The 21,572-nt window shown below is 42.6% G+C and overlaps 1 long non-coding RNA gene across 4 annotated transcripts in view; it reads right to left on the reverse strand.

The window, feature by feature from the left end:
- Positions 1 to 21,572, reverse strand: part of LOC121871501 — a 128,118-nt gene that overhangs the window by 75,412 nt on the left and 31,134 nt on the right. For 3 of the 4 annotated variants that reach the window (XR_006089879.1, XR_006089882.1, XR_006089881.1), the window contains exon 3: positions 9,197 to 9,277. The exons of the other annotated variant lie outside the window; for it this stretch is intronic. This is a non-coding gene — a long non-coding RNA (uncharacterized LOC121871501). The remainder of the gene's footprint in view (positions 1 to 9,196; positions 9,278 to 21,572) is intronic. 4 annotated transcript variants of the gene reach the window in all.

Here is a 21,572-nt window from a genome sequence, read left to right on the forward strand (position 1 = left end):
GGAGATAATGTATGTAGGCTCCTTGTGGCTGCTAGCTTCCTCCTTTCCCTCACTCTATGATCAATTTTGTTACTGGGGGGAGGGGGGGGGGGTGTCCTAGGCTCATCATGTTAGTGTCTCGTTTACTGATGTGATCTCTTTCCCTGGGTGATGACTGGTGGGTGATGACTTGAGTGATGAGTGATGGATTATAACCTGGTGATAACTGATGAATGATGACTGGTTGATTTATGACCTGGTTGATAACTGGTAGGTGGATGACCTGGGTGATGACTTGAAGGATGAGTGGTGGATTATGACCAGGTGATAATTGGTGGATGATAACTTGGGTGATGACTGGTGGATTATGACCTGGTGTTACCTGGTTGATGACTGGTAGGTGAATGACCTGAGTGATGACTTGAGGGATGAGTGGTGGATTATGACCTGGTGATAACTGGTGGATGATGACCTGGTTGATGACCGGTGATCTAAGATGAACTGACGAATAATAACTGGCAAACGACGAATGACAAATGACGAATGACAACTGGCGAACGATGACTGGCGAATAACAACTAGAAGATAAACAGCAGAAAGACACAAGATAACAAGTACAGTAGCGATGACTGGCGTAAAAAAAATAAAAACTGGTTTCAGACAAAGTGGAAATGACTGGTGTGAGACAGATGGGAGATGACTGCCATGACACACCGGAAGGATATGACTGTTTACCTGGGGAGAAAGGGGGGGGTGGGGGTGATGGCAGGAGGCGGTAGGTGAAAATATATACGTGACAGGAAGTTTTTTTTTTTCACTCTTGTTATTTTTTATCGGTTTTCCTTATTTCCTACATTCATGTGTGTATGTGTGTGTGTGTGTGTGTGTGTGTGTGTGTGTGTGTGTGTGTGTGTGTGTGATGGAGAGAGTAGGAGGAAGCAGAAAGAGAGTATTAGAGACGGAGGGAGGAAAGTTGGTACAGGAAGAAGTAGTTTATAAAATAGATCTCTCTCTCTCTCTCTCTCTCTCTCTCTCTCTCTCTCTCTCTCTCTCATACACCAGGTGAGGATGACCCAGGTGGTGTAGAGCCTAATTACTCCACTGGCACTAATACCCTCGGACACTGCTCCTCCAATTTAATTACGTCAGTACGGCCAGGTGTGTGTGTGTGTGTGTGTGTGTGTGTGTGTGTGTGTGTGTGTGTGTGTGTGTGTGTGTACAGGTGCAGATCCACATACCACTACTAGGTAACAAGGAATTACACGTGAGTTTTTTTTTTTACTTCATTAAACAAATCTGGAAAGTTGAAAAGTCTGGATCCTGAAAAGTTCACTGTCTGCAAACCTAAAAAGTTCAATGCCTCGAACTTGAATTTCTTACTCTGTGAAACAAGGAAAGTTCACGGTCTAAAACCCCAAGTTGTTCACTACCTGAAACTCGGAATGTTTTACTCGTTGGGTCCTCAGGAACTCATTGTCTGGAACGTGAGTGTTTTCTTTTGATCTCCGGAACAAGAAAATTTACCCATCTGGAACTTAAAAATGCTTATGGCTAGGAATTCCAGTTTCTTAATAATGATGATGATGAAGATGATGGTGATGAGATGATGATGATGATGATGATGATGATGATGATGATGGAACTTAATATTGTTATTCTCTGGAACCAAGAAAGTTTACTGTTTGAAACCTAGAAAGTACACCGTGAGAGGAGAGAGAGAGAGATAGAGAGAGAGAGAGAGAGACTGGATATACATAACACGGATTTAATTATTCAAGTGTTGAGTGGGCAGTAAATAATAAGTGTACTTGTGTAATCCGGATATAAATAAATAACAGACAATAGTTACACCACTTGCGGGTTATAATTGTAATCGTGTTATCCGGACAACAGAAACTTATATACTACTTCCGGGTTATAAATGTACTAGTGTTATCCGGACAATAAGAAAATACTTCACCACCACCACTATCATCATTATTATATCACTATCATTATTATTATATCACTATCATCATTATTATCATCATCATCGCTTCTCTCTAGTTCCGCCTCTCTCCACATGTTCCAGTAACCCATATAAGGGAATCATTCGGTAACATAATCCCTCCCCCCTAGCCCACCTGAACCCACCCCCCCCCCACTCACCTCACTTAGTAGACTCGCCGTTATCGACACTACCATCAGCGGGACCAATAAAGTGCTATTCTGTCTCCATTACAAGACATTTGGCGTTAATGAAAGATTGGCGCGATAAAGCCAGTGGTGCTTTTTTTTCCCCCAGGATTATCTATGTGGCCTTGTTGTGAGGGGGGTCGTTCATCCTACATTTTTTATTGGGCAATTGGGACGTCGCGGCTGGCAAGATTGTAATTGGTGGTAGTGATGGTGATAATGGCGGGTGGTGGTGATGATGATGATGATGGTAGTGGTAATGGTGATGGTAATGGTGATGGTAGTGATGATGGTAGTGGTAATGGTGATGGTAGTGGTAATGGTGATGGTAGTGGTAATGGTGATGGTAGTGATGATGGTGATAGTGTAGGTGGTAGTATTAGTGGTGATAGGATGGGTGGTTATGGTGATAATTGGTTGGTGGTGATAATGACTGTGATGATAATGATAATCACACTAATACAGTGAATGATAATTATGACGATGGTGATTATAATGACATAAACAATGAGGGCAAATTCATATAGGCGACATGTGCTAATTAAAACACACACACACACACAGATTCAAGAATACAAACTCACATCAAAAGGATTCACACACTCCAAGGTACACACACACACACACACACACACACACACACACACACACACACACGAGGCGAGACAAGGAGGGCCCAGGTGAGTGACAGGTAGAAGTAGAGGTATTAATTAAGAACAAGGAGCCGGAGGACTGAGAGTGACAGCCGAGAGGTTATACTGGAAAAAGAACAGATTTAACACAGGGGCACTGATCATTAAAAGGATCCCACGAGATAGGAAAACACACTGAAACCGACTGAAACCTGGTCTAATGAATGTAGGACGTTTGGGCCAAGGAAGTTAGAACCTAACCTAACCAAATCTAACCTAACCAAATCTAACCTAACCAAATCTAACCTAACCTAACCTAATCTAACCTAATCTAACCTAATCTAACCAAATCTAACCTAACCAAATCTAACCTAACCAAATCTAACCAAATCTAATCTAACCAAATCTAATCTAACCTAATCTAACCTAACCTAATCTAACCTAATCTAACCTAATCTAACCAAATCTAACCTAACCAAATTTAACCTAACCAAATCTAACCTAACCTAATCTAACCTAATCTAACCTAATCTAACCTAACCTAACTTTGACCCAAGCATCCACTCAATAAGTTATCAGATGATGAGATGAATCAATATGATGAGGAAATTATTTTAGATTCAGGTGGTTTAATTGCCACTAGGGTCATTAAGCATCCTCAATTAGATCCCAACTATATGGGTAAATAAACGTAAGCAAAATATATCGTGAGAAGCATGACATTGAACACACACACACACACACACACACACACACACACACACAAGCGAGTCCCTCTCCATTACCCTTCCTTCTCCCCTCTCATTTTTAACCCCCTTTCTTCCTTTCCTTCACCCTATTACTTTCTCTTTCTTTCCCCTCACTCCCTTCATCTCCCCCCTCTCTCTTTCTCCTCAATCCCTTCTTCTCTTCCCTCCACTCCATTCTACCCCCCCCCACGCCCTCCTCCTCCTCCCCAGGGTTGAGGGTCGACGCGGCATGTGGTCTTTAGGTCACGCCTCCACCGGTGGTTGACCTCTGGACTCTTGACACACCTTGACCTGGTCCGGGGTCACCCTACTGCTTGATTAACCCCTGACACACCTTGTTGACCTGTTCCGAGGTCATCCTAACAAGACATGACATACAAGATAAATTTATCAGGCTCAAACTTTTACAACAACAATCACATATAAAAAATAAATAAATAAAATTAACATATTTACATTATCAACAAAGTTATTATAATTGAGTAATTTTTTATATATGTATTGCGTTATCTAGCTAAATATATCTATTACAAATAACAAACTTCACAAACACACCCAAACAGCTTCTCTTCGTTTTCCAAATCTCTCTCTCTCTCTCTCTCTCTCTCTCTCAGGCCGTTCCATGGGAATTACTCACCGTGATCGCCTTAGGATGTTTGTCGGCGACTTTTACATCAAGCATTTTCCGCAAGATCTTTTGAGTGCCTTTGTGCCTCCGAGCCTCCACCCCCCTATGAACCCCCCCCCCACACACAGACCATTCCACGACCCCCCTCCCCCCTCAAAGACCTCCTACCCCTCTCAGAGACCCTCCACGACCCCCTCCCCCCCACAGACCCCATGACCCCTTCTCCCAGAGACCCTCCACGACCCCAACAACTTCCCCTCCCCCTCAGAGATCCTCCACGACGGCGGAATATGAAATAAAGGCCCTTAAAACACCCTTACATGGGACAGGGTAGGGTGTCTAGTGCCTGTACCGACAGACAATAACTAACCCATGACACAACCCAAACACACTATTAGCTTAGCTAGACGGTCAGCCCGCCCTCTCTTACCTCCTCTTAAATTTCTTCAATTTCCGAACTATAACTTCCTTTCCCCACCTCTAATCTTCTGCTCCCTCCTTTCTCTCTAAAAAAATCCTCCCTCAGAGACCCTCCGTCCCTCCCTCTCAGAGACCCTCCACCCCTCCCCTCAGAGACCCTCCACGATCCCCCTCCCTCTCAGAGAGAGACCCTCCACGATCCCTCCCTCTCAGAGACCTCCACGATCCCTCCCCCTCAGAGACCTCCAGAGACCTCCGACCTCCTCCTAAGACCTCCACGACCTCCCCCCTCAGAGGAGACCCTCCACGATCCCCCTCCCCCTCAAGAGACCCTCCAGTCCCTCCCCCTCAAGACCCTTCCACGACCTCCCCTCAGACCCTCCCTCCCCACTCAGAGACCCTCCACGATCCCTCCCCTCTCAGAGACCTTCCACGGCCCCTCCCCTCTCAGAGACCTTCCACGACCCCTCCCCTCAGAGACCCTCCCGATCCCTCCTCTCCAGAGACCATCCACCCTCCCCTCAGAGACCCCGATCCCTCTCAGAGACCCCAGAGACCTTCCCTCCCCCTCAGAGACCCTCCACGATCCCTCCTCCAGAGACCTCCACGATCCGAGACGGTCCCTCCCCTCTCAGAGACCCCACCCTCAGAGACCCTCACGATCCCTCCCCCTCAGAGACCCTCCACGATCCCTCCCCCTCAGAGACCCTCCACGATCCCTCCCCCTCAGAGACCCTCCACGATCCCTCCCCCTCTCAGAGCCCCTCCACGACTCCCCCTCAGCGTGGCCCGTTTTTCTCCCTCCTATTTTATGAAGGTACAGATGAGTGAGCGGGAGGACGTGCGTGGCTCTGAGAATCAATGTCGATCTCCACTTTTTTGGGGAGATTAGTTTCTTTTATTTGTTCTCGTGTGTGTGTCTGTGTGTTTGAGTTGCTTTGCATTATTTTTTTTTTTTAAATAAAAATAATAATAAATAATTGACGGTTTATTGAAAAAGTTCTGCAGCTCGAAGGCTGAAAATATACATTGGACATAAATGACTTATTACATACATTGGTGGTTTAACAAAAGCCTTCATTAGAGAAAGGTAAAGGAACATACAGTGAACATACAGATTATTGTAGGTGTTGAACAGCAAACACGTAGTGTAGTAACTCCCTCCCAGATGGTGTTAGGAGGGACCTCACGTGGTGTAGTAGTTCCCTCACAGATGGTGTTATGAGGGACCTGACGTGGTGTAGTAATTCCCTCACAGATGGTGTTATGAGGGACTCACGTGGTGTAGTAATTCCCTCACAGATGGTGTTATGAGGGACCTCACGTGACAGATGGTGTTATGAGGGGCCTCACGTGGTGTAGTAATTCCCATAGATGGTGTTATGAGGGACCTCACGTGGTGTAGTAATTCCCTCACAGATGGTGTTATGAGGGGCCTCACGTGGTGTAGTAATTCCCTCACAGATGGTGTTATATGAGTGAGGTGTGGTCCCAGGCCTTCCTATCGTAGACGGATTAACACATCGCTGGTTGTGTTGGGTCTCACGGGCCGTTATCACTGGGTACCTGGGACCTCACTGTGTGAAGGTTAACTTGGGTATGACTGTTACTGTTGAGTTGTTCTCACTGACTTAAGCACTGTTCACCACTGTTCACCTCTGTTTAACACTGGTTCCATTCCTTTCCAAAATGAAATTGTAACTTCTGGCGAGAACTTGTTGATATTCCGGTGGGGAGGAGGGTTCAGGGGAGGGAGTTGGTATGGGCCAACTTAACAGTTGACCTGGCTACTCCGAGAGGAGCGCCAGGTACGTCTTGACCCTTCGGTGGTCAAGGATGTAGTACTTTTTTGTGTGTATTTATGCTTGTCTTCCAAAAATATATAAACTGATGTTGTTCCTCTTAAAGAACGCCCTGTCACGCGCGCACACACACACACACGTCACAAGCGCTTCATACATTCAGATACACATGAGTACACTGGGCGTTATCAGCTGCGAGGAGACGGCCAGGTAAAGCACCCAGGTACAGTTCGGTAATAACTGACGATGGGTGTGTGTGGGGGGGGGGGGAGGAGGTAGGGAGGGAGTATATCTGGCAGTACAACTTAAGAATGGGGAGAGTTACGCTGCCAACACATATCACATAAATTCACTGTAACAATCCCAGTAACTTACTTTGTTTCCGGGTAATAACAGGTCATAGGTCATGGTCAAAAGGAAGAATATATGTATATATTTTGTGGCGTCATACAAGTGGTGCTTCATCAGACAACAAAAATCTGAGTGAGTGACCCCTGACCTTACGCTATTATGTTAGACAGACCAGCTTAGTGTAGTTCCCCTTCCCTAATCTTGCTTCATAAAGAAAATAGGTCGCTAAGTGGCCCGAGGCTTTATAATGATAATGTTTAACTAGATTATAACGGTATAATGTGTTAATAACCTTCAACACTGCAATATTATAACTTTACTCTATGTATGTTGTTTTTTTAACGATAAACACAAAGTAATTTAATGTAACTTGCTAGATTTTTCGCACGCACACACACACACACACACACACACAAAGGTGCATGCAGTTAGAAGACTGAAGATTACCAAACAGCTCGTCTCTGGCTACCTCACCGCCCTTCTATCATGTTAAATAAGTAATCTTCCTCAATCCTGTTTTGATATTTCATGGCGGCTCTGAGCACACCTGTATAGACGATCCCCACAGCTGCCATGACTACAGCGCCTCACTTACACCACACCACAGGTCTACCACTATCAGCATTTATATGTAACGCCTCTAAGTATCTACAGTGTATACCATGCTTGCCGGTTTTCCACGATTAAAATAAAACTCGTAGATTACACTGTATAACTATGCATTAAAGGCCTAAACTATACAGATGAGAGGAATAATAACTTCACCTTGCCAACGTCACCACCTTAATGACTTCAGGTGACCAGGTGGTGTCATTGTGGTGGTGAGGGTCACTGTGTGGATGCTTGACCCAGGGAGGGGGGTGCGGTCATTCAAAGGATTGATCACAACAAAAGTATCCTAGAGTTACTCTGTTGTGTCCTGAGAAGTATTTTAGTTCGATCTGTTATTGCCTCGAAGCAAGACTCCAGACATTCCAAGCAGTATGTTGATGCAGTACTCATGATATAATAATTCACTCCTATTGACTAACACTTGCTCGGTAGTTTGTGGAAAAGGTTTAATTCAAATTAGTTCACACCAATTTATCACTTCCCCTGAGGGTATAATCCATTACCCAATTATAAATCCAGGCTGGGAACTTGTCAGGTTTATGAGAACTTGTACCCAAGACAACTCGTACCCACCTGAGACAACCTGTACCCACTTTGAAGAATTTTTTTACCCAAACGATAGATTCCTATAAATTTACACTATTAATATATATATAAATCAAATTAATATATCAAGGAGTTCTTAATGAATTGTATTTAACTTAAAATAAAGACGGGAAATAATTTAGGGATTATAGTTTATAGTTGGAGGTAACAGGAGGAGGAACTCTTGTTTAGATACAATATATACAGTGCAGGTATAAATCATTACTGTACAAGTGATTCTGAATAGACAACCCCAACCTGAGTTCGGCTCTGATTTCACCCTCAGGTCCGGCTATTAATGGTAATCTGAATGTTAACTTGAACCAGACAGGAAATATCAGCATTCATAGCTTGAGGAGGACCGCTTACTTAACAACACAATATCATAGCGGTGAGGCAGACCTGAACTTGACCACAGAAATATAAGCTTAGGAGAAATATAAACAAATCTGAATTTACTGAAAACAACAATAAAGAGGAGAGACATAACAACTTCACCATCACTGCTCGCTAATGACTTAAGGTGACAAGTGCTAATCACCTTGTTTGTCTGCACCTGCGGAGCCAATAACAGCTGCTTCATGTAATGTGACCTCATAAATATGTCTGTGCATATGTGAATAGCCAATCACTGGAGCTGTTGGTGTCGTGACGTCTTAGACATTATTGATATCAGAAACAGTACTGTAAACACCTGGGGAGCCAATCATAAGAGGTCTAGGAGTTGTGACGTCATAAATTTTAATATAAACACCTGGTTTGCCACTCATAAGAGCTCTAGGAGTTGTGACGTCATAATATTTACTGTAAACACCTGGGAGCCAACCATAAGAGCTCTAGGTATTGTAACGTCATAAACAGCACTGTAAATACCTGGAGAGCCAATCACAAGACACCTAGATGATGTGATGTCATAAACACACTTGTGCACACCTGCAAACCCATTCACAAGATTCATGAGAAAGACAGATGTTGTGACGTCATCGGGCGTTGATTACACCTGACATGTAAAATTTTGTGAGCCAATATGACACCTGTTCAAACTACACCTGCACAGTAACCAATAGAAACGGAGAACATGTGTACAAACTCAGAATAAAATTATGATGACACACACCGAGTGAGACACCTGTGAGGGTACAGGTGTGGCCAACTTCACCTACGTACAGTACATCTCTCTCTCCTCTTTCGTTATCATTAATTTTTTGTTTTATTATTTATACATCACTTTAAATCTCTCTACAAATAACACCTTTCACCCACCTGTCATGTGTGAGGTACAGGTGTGCTGAGGTGTGACGTCACGTAACGAGTAAATATCCAACCTTCGACAAACTCGCTCACCTGGAAGTGATTTAAACCTTAATGTCACGTTGGATGGTTCACACTCTAACGAGGCAATTGGGTAATTACCATCACTTCTCACGGGAATAACGAAGTTTTCACGTTTTCTTATTCTTCAATAATAATAATGTACAGGGTGGTGCAGAAGTCGCTTTACCAGAATACAAACAAGACGAGAGTTCTCAGTAAAACGACTTATGCGTCACCCTGTATTATCTTTTTAATTTGATTATTTACAAAAAATGACACAAGCACCAATATGTAATCTGCCAACACACACTTTGGTCAATATACACAAACAACACCGCCATTATTATTAAGGTTATGGATAAATATATGAATCCAGTATATTATTGTCTCTCTGACCTGTACCATTATTAGACCTCGGTACAGTACCAGTTATATACTAGTCAGTCAGTCAGTCAGTGTACCAGGTTATCCCATACACCAGCTTGTTTACTTGTAGTTCTCTCCCCTGAAAAACGTTGCTGTTACTTCAATGTGTTTAGGGTCTTTAAGCATCGTTCACTCGGTCTTATTTTTCTTATATTAGACAAATTTCAAGAGCTTCAAAGACCACGCTAATAACACTCAATAATACACAGGGTCTTGGCGCATAATACAATACGTCTTAACTACACCACATAACACATTAAAAAAAAAATATTATTCCTCTTAAAAATATACTTCCTGTTGCTACTGGTCTCTCTCTCTCTCTCTCTCTCTCTCTCTCTCATGTTCAGGCTTAAGAAGATACAGCAAAAACCTCTATTTAGCGGACTTATATGAAGAGGAAAGTCCACTATATCAAGGATCCATTAGATGTTCAACACCCATTTAACGGATTATATGGAGAGAAATGTCCGTTATATAGAGGTTTTTTTCACTTGTATATCAAAGAAAATACTAAATCTCACACCACCACAGTTGTTAATATTAATACCTCCTACCCCAGCACACTCACAACCACAGTCATAACCACAAGATAATATAACCGGAAGCTGCCATAACCACACTCTTGCTCTCTGATGATTACAACAACCACAATATTCACATGACAAGATGGCGAGATTATTGTTATTAATTTTATGTGGTTGCAATGACCATAAAACACATTGGTAGTTCTGTGATTGGTTAAATAATTGATATAACCTTAGGGATTAAATACTGCAGTTCCAGTGATTGTAAATTTTAGACATACAGTTATTGCAATTACGTTATTATACTGTAATAGCCACTGGGCATGAATTTTAGATACAATAATTTATGTTTACGTTAATTACAACAACATAACTGTAATAAACAACCGCATTAACCATTGAGTAAAATACTTCAGCACCCGTAATTATAATAACAATAAGATAATTACAATAACATGACAAAAAACAAAGTGATTTACCCAACAGATGAAACAATTACATAATAAGTCAAGGATTTGTAATAACAGAGTGGGCTAATTACCTGTAAACTCGCCCTAATATATTCAGATCAAGGCGCCGTGTTCATAATATATCCAGCTGACGCGAGATCACGAGGAAAACAAAAGAGAACTATAGTCATGGTGTTACATATTATTATTATTCAGTACATAAACATATACTGTATCCTGTATTCTTAACACTAATATAAAAATTTATGTCACGTTGATAAATGAGCTGTGTTGGTATATGAAAGTCCTTTAGGAATAGTCTGGAGACACTACACGGTATAGGAAGCCTTCAGTGTACTTAAAACGCAATATGAACATGCACTGCAATCGACTACCTTCACTTCCCCCCCCATTTATAGTTGATTGGACTAGGAGTGCCCTGGGATCAAACCAACGACCCTTAGGACGGGAGGTGAGTACTATATCCACTCGGCCACACCCTCTTCCCCCACATCATTAATACACCATCAATATCCTATTATTCTGTAAACTTTCACGGGTAAATGGGTATAATTTCTTGGTTATATCCGACGTTATTCGATCGTTCTTACTGGTGTGTACATACAGTGGGTACACAGGGAGGAGATATGAGAGTAACGTTAATGGGATCGGACTCACCTCTCCCCGCGTGTGGCGCCACTACACTTGTCCACACTGGTAAAAGAAGGCATTCAGCTCCAATATTCACCGTCAATAACAAAGCCACTCAGTGAAGCCTCCCACACGCCACTCAGTGAAGCCCCTAGCACGCCACTCACTGAAGCCTCCCACACGCCACTCAGTGAAGCCCCTAGCACGCCACTCACTGAAGCCTCCCACACGCCACTCACTGAAGCCTCCCACACGCTACTGCTCCCACTTGCCCAATACTTAAACTGAAGTAATTTTTAGGAGGGAACATATTACAACAAAGCAAGACAGAAATAGCAATACTGTGCAGCTTGGAGTGTAGCGGTGGGGGGTGATACGTAAGAGGTGGTGTTAAACGATTGACTGTGACACTGAAATACAAACGACGGCTTCTAAGCTGAGAGGATGATCACGTGGCACCCGAGTTGTTTTATATTCGATGCTTCACCTGTATATAGTCTTCATATTGTGATGTGTGAGCGTGTATGTAAATAAAGATAAATTAAATATATACAGTATACTAACTGTATAGAATATATTTCGTTTGGCAAGAGTAAGGGCTAGACACGCGGCCCCCTACAGGCTCGGGACCATAAAAACACCCAGATAAATAGAAATTTATATTTTTAAATAAATTCAACATCGCCACAAGTTATAAAAAAAAATGGTGTCGTTATTTACACGCTGAAAAAGTATATATACGAATATATAAAAAAATAAAGATTTTTTTATGTATTGCTGCCCATAAGACTTTAAACTTGATGTAGCCTTTGGGCCTCGTAGACGATTACGTACACGTACACACACACACACACACACACACACACACGCACACACACACACACACATGGGAAAATCTTAACTCTGATTACAATCCCACATTAATGGTGTAATAAAATACATATCAATTCCCTGTGGTAATTACTTAAGTTTTGCTGCACCCAGCCCTCTCCCTCCCCCTGGCCCCATGTATCTTTCCTTCCCTCCTTTAACCCTTCCCTTTCCTTCCCCCATTCCCCCTACACATCCCTACCCTTCCCCTACCCTGTACATCTCTACCCCTTCTCTCCCCAACACATCCCCACCCCCCCACTCTCCACACTCCTTCACGTACCCCCATCTCCTCCCACATCACCCACCCCTCCACCCCCACCTCCCCCACCCCCTCACCCCACCTCCCCACCTGAACTATACACTTAATTGCATCTCGAGGTAATACCAGGCCAGATTTATCGGCGGCGACTGTAATAAATTTCAAACTGGTATCTTCCCCCTCCTCCCCCTTCCCCTTCCTCCCCCACCTTCCTTCCTCCCTTCCTCATCTCCCCCCACCCTCCCCTTTTTGAGTCTGGTTGATGCACTAGGCGGGGTTAAAAAATGGAGTCAAAATTCCACCAAGACTTGAACGTATCTTGAAGCCTTCCATCGATAGGTTACAGCTGAATGAAAGGAAGGAAGGAAGGAAGGAAGAAGGAAGGAAGGAAGGAAGGAAGGATAAAGAAGGAAGGAAGGAAGGAAGGAAGGAAGAAGGAAGGAAGGAAGGAAGGAAGGAAGGAAGGAAAAGAAAGGAAGGAAAGGAAGAAGGAAGGAAGGAAGGAAGGAAGGAAGGAAGGAAGGAAGGAAATAAATAAATAAATATATAAATAAGAAATTGATCGGGCGGGTATAAGACAAATATGCTAACGGATGAATGAACAAACAAACAGACGGGTGGAGATAAACAGACAGACAGACAGACAGACAGACAGACAGACAGACAGACAGACAGACAGACAGACAGACAGACACGACCGAACGAGCCGAGGAATAAAAAGACATGAATGAACTGATGGAGAACAGACAGACAGACAGACGGAACGAAAAACGAAGCCAAAAAAAAAAACTTCCACGAGTTTCTTTGACAGAGAGAGAGAGAGAGAGAGAGAGAGAGAGAGAGAGAGCATCACCAATACAAAATAATGAAAATAATCACAATAAATAAAATAAATACATTGCGTCATTATAAGTACAGCTCATTACGTCATTGTAAATAAATTGCGTCATGGTAAGTATATTGCATTAGTGTTAATAAATTACATTAGAATCTTATCATTATAAATCCATTATACTATTAAATTAAATTACATCATTACAAATATATAACACCATTAAAATTTTTTGGCGCCATTATAAATATAGTGCTTCGTTGCGTCTTATATAAAATTAATAGGAAAATTAATGGTGGCGGTAATGAGACTGAAATGAACTAGAGAGAGAGAGAGAGAGATAGATTTTGTCTTTCTCAATTCTTAACAGCGAAGCCTCACTCTGAGATGATTTTGATGATGATGATAACGATAATGCAGAACGATGATGATTGATGATGATGATGATGATGGGGATAAATGATGAACGATGATGATAATGGTGAGATGCTTATTATTAGTGATGATACAAATTGATGATAATGATGTTGATGATAATATTGATGATGATTGGTGATAATGATGAAGAATGATGATGAAAAATTATGATAATGATGATAAAGAATGATGATAATGATGATAATGATGATGATTAATGATAATGATGAAGAATGATGATATTGATGAAGAATGATGATAATGATGACACAGATTGATGATAATGATAATGATTGATAATAATGATGAAGAATAATGATGATAATGAGAACGAATCATGATGACAATTTACACATAAGACGCCGCAGCATCAATGAAAGAGACACTGTGTAGTAAAGAGAGAGATAATTCAAAATAAATGATAAATTAATAATAAAAACACACAAGAATGGCGGGAAGTAAGAAGGACTCGGATAACAAGACCTTGATGGTCGTTCCCGTTTCCTAAGACAATTAAGTGGGTCGTTACAGATATTTAAGAAAATTGCGTAGTGTTTTTTTTCCAGATATCAAGTAAATTACATAGGCATTTTTTCCTAGACACCAAGAAAATTTGATTTTTTCCCAGATATCAAGAAAATTGCGTAGTTTTTTTCCCAGATATCAAGAAAATTGCGTAGTTTTTTCCCTGATATCAAGAAAATTGCGTAGTTTTTTTCCCTAATATCAAGTAAATTACGGAGGTGCTTTCTCGGATACTAAAAACATTGCGTAAGTTTGTCCCAGATAGCAAAAGACAATTACTTTCTTCGTCAGAGAAAATTGCGTATAATGTCACAAAAAAGTTGGATATTTTCTAACGTTATAAACACAATGACACCAACGCCCCTATGACGTCACATGACCTCGCCGCCCAAATAAACGGGTTCAATTTACAATTTTTTTTTAACAGGGCGTGGAGGGGGATGGGGAGAGGAGGAGTATAGGGAGGAGGAAGGAGGAGGAGGAGAGAGGCTGGGAGAGGGGGGTAGGGGGAGGCGCTTCTGGTCGGGCAACTTTTATAATTTATAACGTAAAAGTCTTGAAAAATAAACGACCATTGTAATTTACAAGGTAATTTTCAAGACTAAATTAGCGTTGGCCTCATCTTAAATTTTCAGACCAGAATTTCCAACGCGCAGTAATTGGCTTAGAGGTAATTTAAACTGAAAAAATGGACAGGTAAGTGACTGATTATCTGGCGATGTTAAGAACAAAAAGGAGGAAGAAGAGGAGGAGGAGGAGGAGGAGGAGGAGGAGGAGGAGGAGGAGGAGGAGGAGGAGGAGGAGGAGGAGGAGGAGGAGGAAGAAGAGGAGGAGGAGGAGGTAGGGCAGGTAATAGCACGTGTAGAGCAGGTGGCATTTTGACAGGGTAGTAGTGAAGGTGTGCAGCACTGTGTGAGGAACAGACAGACATATTGTATAGTGTGTGTGTGTGTGTGTGTGTGTGTGTGGTCATCGTTTTCAAGGGTTTAAGTCATCGTCTTCAAAGGTTTAAGGCATCATCTTCAAGAGTTTAAGTCATTGTCTTCAAGGGTTTAAGTCATTGTCTTCAAGGCTTTAAGTCATCGTCCACAAGGGTTTAAGTCATTGTCTTCAAGGGTTTAAGTCATCGTCCACAAGGGTTTAAGTCATTGTCTTCAAGGGTTTAAGTCATCATCCTCAAGGGGGTAACACAGTTTGGTGACAGGAGGAAACAATAGTCATGACTGTCTTTCTTTGCCTGTTTCTCCGTTCGTCTCTGTCTGTCTGTCTGTCTGTCTGTCTGTCTGGTCTGTCTGTTCTGGTTCTGTGTCTATCCATCAGTCCATTTAGCTGAGAGAACGAGAGACAGAGAGGAAAGGGGGCGGGGGGTCCGTCTCTCACCACCCACAATTAATTAGCTAACAGTGCATCACGTCAGCCAAGCCTTACATCAACAATAACAGTGATTTACCTCCCGCACCGACAATCACCGCAAATTACAACACCACACATAAGTTCACCAGCTGGGATGTTTATCTCTCTCTCTCTCTCTCTCTCTCTCTCTCTCTCTCTCTCTCAGGCAAAAACACACTACAGTCATACATAAACATACATACACACAAAACATACACATACTGTACACAAACATATATAGAATCATAAATATACACACACACACACACACACACATACACACACTCCCCGACTGCAAATGCTTGAAGACACATTCATTACATAATAGTGCAGGGTAGAAGACCTAACTTAACTTAATCAACTTCTGTATGTGGTCTTGAGTAACCTAACCCAACCTCACTTATTGAACCTGGATTTAACCAAACGTAAAGCAATGTAACTTTACTTGACCTGACCTGACTTAATAAACATAAGTTTCATAAACACATAGTGCGTGTTACGTGTGTGTGTGTGTGTGTGTGTGTGTGTGTGTGTGTGTGTGTGTGTGTGTGTGTGTGTGTGTGTGTGTGGAGGGGGGGGGGGAGACAGTCAGATTCACTTGATATGTTTACAAACAGTTCTGGACCCACGTGGTCATGCCACAGCAAGGTGCTCCCTGAGTGGCCTTCTTCCCCTCCCTCCTCCCTCCCAGATGGTAGATGTATGGGGGGAGGAGGAGGAAGAGGAAGAGGAAGAGGAGGAGGAGGAGGAAGAGAGGGTCAACCAAAAAGAGAACTAGAACAGGTTAGGGAGGGAGGATGCTAATGCCTTCGCTATGTATAAATTCACTTCACTTTGATTCTTAAAAAAAATAAAAAAATAAAAAAATAAAATAAATAAATAAAACCAATATAAAACTTAATGAAATTGTTTGGTCAAAGATCAACAAGTCCGCAACTATTTAGGCAAATTATCTAAAAAAAAATATATATAGATGGCTATTAATTTGCATACGAATCACCTGAAGGTTTCATTCCCCAGTTTATTTCACCTGAAGATTAACCAACCTAATGCTAACTAGCCTAACCTGACCTGATAGCTAGAAATAGTACTTTGTGTGTGTGTGTGTGTGTGTGTGTGTGTGTGTGTGTGTGTGTGTGTGTGTGTGTGTGTGTGTGTGTGTGTGTGTGTGTGTGCTTCAGTCATTCATATGGACACAGGACTCAGAATACAAACAAACACATATTATGTTTAAAATAAGGTTGTAAGTATAAGATGTGACAAGGAACCAGGTGGCGGATCCAGGAATATCAGTTGGGGGGTCCAAGGAGTTGTGGGTGGGGGGGATGGGGTGAAATTTGACCAATATCATGGGCATTTTGAAGCCATGCGCACTTGATATTAGGAGATATTTGAAGTCAATAGTAAATACTTTTTACTAAACAAAAATGCCTGAGTACAATACTGCATTAAAGAAAAAGTATTGGAATTTTCTGATGAAAACGGGGTGTCCGGACCCCAAGGACCCCACTGTGGATCCGCCCTTGGAACCACCTCGCTATTTCCTGTAATTCCACCAAAATTATCACTGTCAAAAATATAGTTGTGTGTGTGTGTGTGTGTGTGTGAAGGACGAACGGGAGGACGGACTCAGACGGAAGGAGCACACACACACACACACACACACACACACACACACACACACACACACACACACACACGACCACTAACTAGTGAACCCTTTCCTCCGCTTCACTACCACAGCGATATGTTATCAGAAAATAATGAGCACCAATCACCTGTAATCACCTTAAATAACGAGCGAGTAATTCCACAATGACCACCCCAAGACAACTCTAATATTTTCAATGACAAAACCACCAACCAACTACCACCATACAGCCAACCCTTCCCTCCAACTATTCAATCACTCAATAACAACTGGGTAATCACGCAGACCCCCAATCACGAGAAACCACAGAAAGAATTCTCACGTCCACGCACAGCAGCGATCAATCACCATCAATTCCCAGGTTAACTACCCAACTACCCGTCCTATCGTCCCTCATGGCTAGTCCGCTCGACGACCCAACCACCGTAAAATTACCTATTTCTAGCGGATATGATCGTCTTGTTAACGGCACCTGAGATACTCTTGGCTGGTGCGTCATCCCACCCACCCACCCACCCACCCACCCAGACATCTACCCACCTAAACACCCACCCATACAGAAAAAGATTCATACACTCACCCACCCACCCATCCAGGTTCCCGCCCACACAGACAACGATTCATACACTCTACCCACCCACCCATCCAGGTTCCCCTGCCCACAGACAACGATTCATACACCTACACCCACCCACCCACCCACCCTGCCCAAACAAGTTCCCTGCCCACGCCACATAAAAATCTCTTAACTTAATTTACGCACAAAAAAAAGTAGAAGCGCAAGTTTAAACGTTAAGTAATTAGATAATGAATTACCCACAGGTATGTAAGTACTGAGCATGTTACCTGTGTGTAAGGTGATTGGTCACAGGTGGTGATTGGAGTCGCTAGTAACCAGCTATTCTCCCTAAGAGATTAACTACGAGAGAGAGAGAGAGAGAGAGAGAGAGAGAGAGAGAGAGAGAGAGAGAGAGAGAGAGCACCTGCTGTTTTCCTGACCAACATTACAACATCTGGTCCGGAAACCCAAAGAGTCACTCCACATACCGTGACCGACACTGGTTTTTGCTGCTGGGTATTTAAGAAGCTTATTAAAGAGGAGGAGGAAGAGGAGGAGGAGGACGAGGATGAGAAGGGGAAGGAGAAATAGAATGAGAAGGAAGAGGAGGAGAGGAGGAACGATAATAAAAACAGCAGCAATAAAACCAGCACAGGAGTATTAAAAAAAATAACGTCAATAAACAGAAGATGCAGCAGCAACAGCTACATCAATAACAGCACACACACACACACACACACACATTCAAGGTCACGTTCGTTACAGTCAGCACAAATGAATAAAATAATTGGATTTTATTATTTTATGTATATTTAAGATATTAACCTATTCGAGCGTCTTTTTTCAGTTCTATTATTTTTCCTTTCGTGTTCTTTTTTCCTTTCTTCTTCCTTCCTTTTTTCTTTCTTCTTTTTTCTTCTTTTACTTCGGGGTGAGTGCACCTGTTCTACCCACACATTAACAATACAGGTCATTTAGCTGTTCGAAGACAACTAAAGCTTTAATAACAAGTTCCAGGAACGTAGAAGCCTCTATAACAAGTTCCAGGCCAAGTAGAAGCCTTAATAACAAGTTCCAGGACAAGTAGAGACACCAATAACAAGTTCCAGGCCAAGTAGAAGCCTTAATAACAAGTTCCAGGACAAGTAGAGACACCAATAACAAGTTCCAGGCCAAGTAGAGACACCAATAACAAGTTCCAGGAACGTAGAAGCCTCAATAACACGTTCCAGGACAAGTGGAAGCCTCAATAACAAGTTCCAAGATACGTAGAAACCTTAAAAAACATGTTCCAGGACGAGTCGAGACATCAATAGCAATTTCCAGGGCACTAAATGTATAAATATAATCGGCCCCATGACATCTAATTAACTCAAGGACAACAGGACTGCAAGGCTTCAGCTTCCAGGACAACACCACCACGAGGATAACGACTCCCAGGACAACGAAGGCCGTCACCAAGCGGTTAGGACGGGCGTGGCCGTTCTCAAGTCTGTCTCAACTTAATTATAATTTGCATGAATATCTTGCCAGAGGAGTTGAAAAAAAAAGTAATGGCTATTTCAAGTGTTCCTCCAGGGTGTGGCCAAATCCCCCCCAGGTGCCAAACACGATAGAATAAACATACTAACTACTGGGATTAACTTAACCTCTCTCACCCCCTCCTACCTTTCCCATCCCTTCCTTACCTTCTTCTTTTTGTCATCTTCATTTTTCTTCCTTCCCTCTCCCCTACACGAGTCTCCATTCTTCCTTCTCCTTTTCATCATAATCTTCTCCTGTTCTCTGATTTCTTCATCCATTCTCTCTCCCTCCTACTCTTTCTTCACTCATATTCTCAATGTCTTCCCCTCCTTCTTTACTTAATTCTCCAAATTCTCTTTTTAATCCGTTCCTCCGTCTCTCTACCCTCCCTTCTTCCTCTTCCTCCTCCGCCTCCTCTTCTTAATCTCTATCCCCCCCCTTCCTTTATTGTTCCCTCCGTCATACTTCCATATACGTTCTCCTTCCATACCTCCATTCTCTCCATTATACACCTCCTTCATCTCCCACTCCTTTCCTTTCCTCTTTCCTCTACCTCACACCTCCTTTCCACCTCCTCTAAACACACTCCCGTTCCTTATCTCCTCTCCCCCTCCCCCTCTCTCTCTTCCTTCACCTTCCCTTTCTACCCCCGACTCCTTCCTCGAGGCGGCTATGCAAATTAAGTTAGGTATCCGTTACAAAAACAAGTCCACCTCCTTCTTCCTTATCTTCCTACTTCCTCATTCATTCTCTCCTCGAGCTTTACGCCTTCTCCTCCTCCTCCTCCTTTTATTATTCATTTTCTCTTTCTTCTTTGTCTAGTATTCCTTCGTTTGTCTTCATCTATCACCATCTTTTCTTGCCTCTTGTGGACATCTTCTTCCTTATGCCTCTGTTTCCTGATTCGTTCATTCTTCTCTTTACTCTTCCACCTCCTTTTCTACCCCTTAGATTATCTTCTTGCACACCTCCTTCTCATCCTATTTAGTCTTATCCTTCCTCCTTCTTTGCTACTTATTCCTTCTTATTACTCCTCCTCCCCCTCATATTCTTGTTTATTCTTCTTCTCCCCCTCGTCTTCCTGTTCATTCTTCTTTCTGTTCATCCTTCTTCCTCCTCTTCTTTCTCGTTATTCTTCTTCCTCCTCCTCCAATTTGTCTTCATATTTCTTCCTCGTTGTTCTCCTCCTCTACGTCTTCATTCTTCTTCCTCTTCCTCTTCGTCTTCACATTTCTTCCTCCTCCTCTCCTCCCTCCTACTTCCTCTGGCCTGGGGCTTGGCACAATAATTCATGTGACGTGAATCTGTTTTCTATTGGCTTCCTTGTCTCTTTTATTTTACTTTTGTTCTTCCATTCTCTCCAAGATTGTTCCTCCCAGTTATTTATTTTCTCTTCACCTCTTTTTCTCTTCAGCAATAATTTCGCTTTAACTTAAATTTAATATAATTTTAACCTAACTTAATATAACCTTGATGTAACTTAACCTAACCAAACTTAATATAACCTTGAGGGAACTTAACCTAACTTAATATAAACTTAATACAATCTTAACGTTACATAACATAACTTAACCCAACTTAACAAGAATTTAACCAAACCTAATTTAAAGAGCCGCCAATACAACCACTATCACCACACATCACCACTATCACCATGCACCACAACCATGACTACTACCACTAACCATCAGTACCACCATCACCACCACAACCATCACTACGACCATCACTATCACCACCACCACCACTATCACCATACACCACCATCACTATCGCCACACACCACCACCAACGACTAACCCTCAACCCCGACCACCTAGTTTTCCTTCCCCTTCCCCTCATCACCATCAAGTTCCCCTTCCTCTTCCTACCCCCTCCTCCTTCCCTCCCTCCCCCATCACCACCAAATTCCCCCATCCCCCTTCACGACTGCCTCACTACCCTACTCCCCCCTCCCCATAATCACTCCCTCCAGCCCTCCCTCCTCCCCCCTAGCCCTCCCCTCCTCACCCCCTCCCTCCTCACCCCCCTCCCTCCTCACCAAGAGTATTTAAGCTGTGAATATTTCAGGTGAGGGCGGGTGACGGTCCCTGAGCAGATTACCTTATTTAAACTCGGCTAATCATGATTTATAATCTAAATTGACCTCCTTATCAGGCAAGGAAGGTGACCCACTCTGACCTGATATTTTAACAGTGTGTGTGTGTGGTGTGTGTGTGTGTGTTGTGTGTGTGTGTGTGTGT

This window comes from Homarus americanus, unplaced genomic scaffold (assembly GCF_018991925.1).
Source record: "Homarus americanus isolate GMGI-L3 unplaced genomic scaffold, GMGI_Hamer_2.0 scaffold45698, whole genome shotgun sequence".
Classification (NCBI taxonomy): Eukaryota; Metazoa; Arthropoda; class Malacostraca; order Decapoda; family Nephropidae; genus Homarus; species Homarus americanus.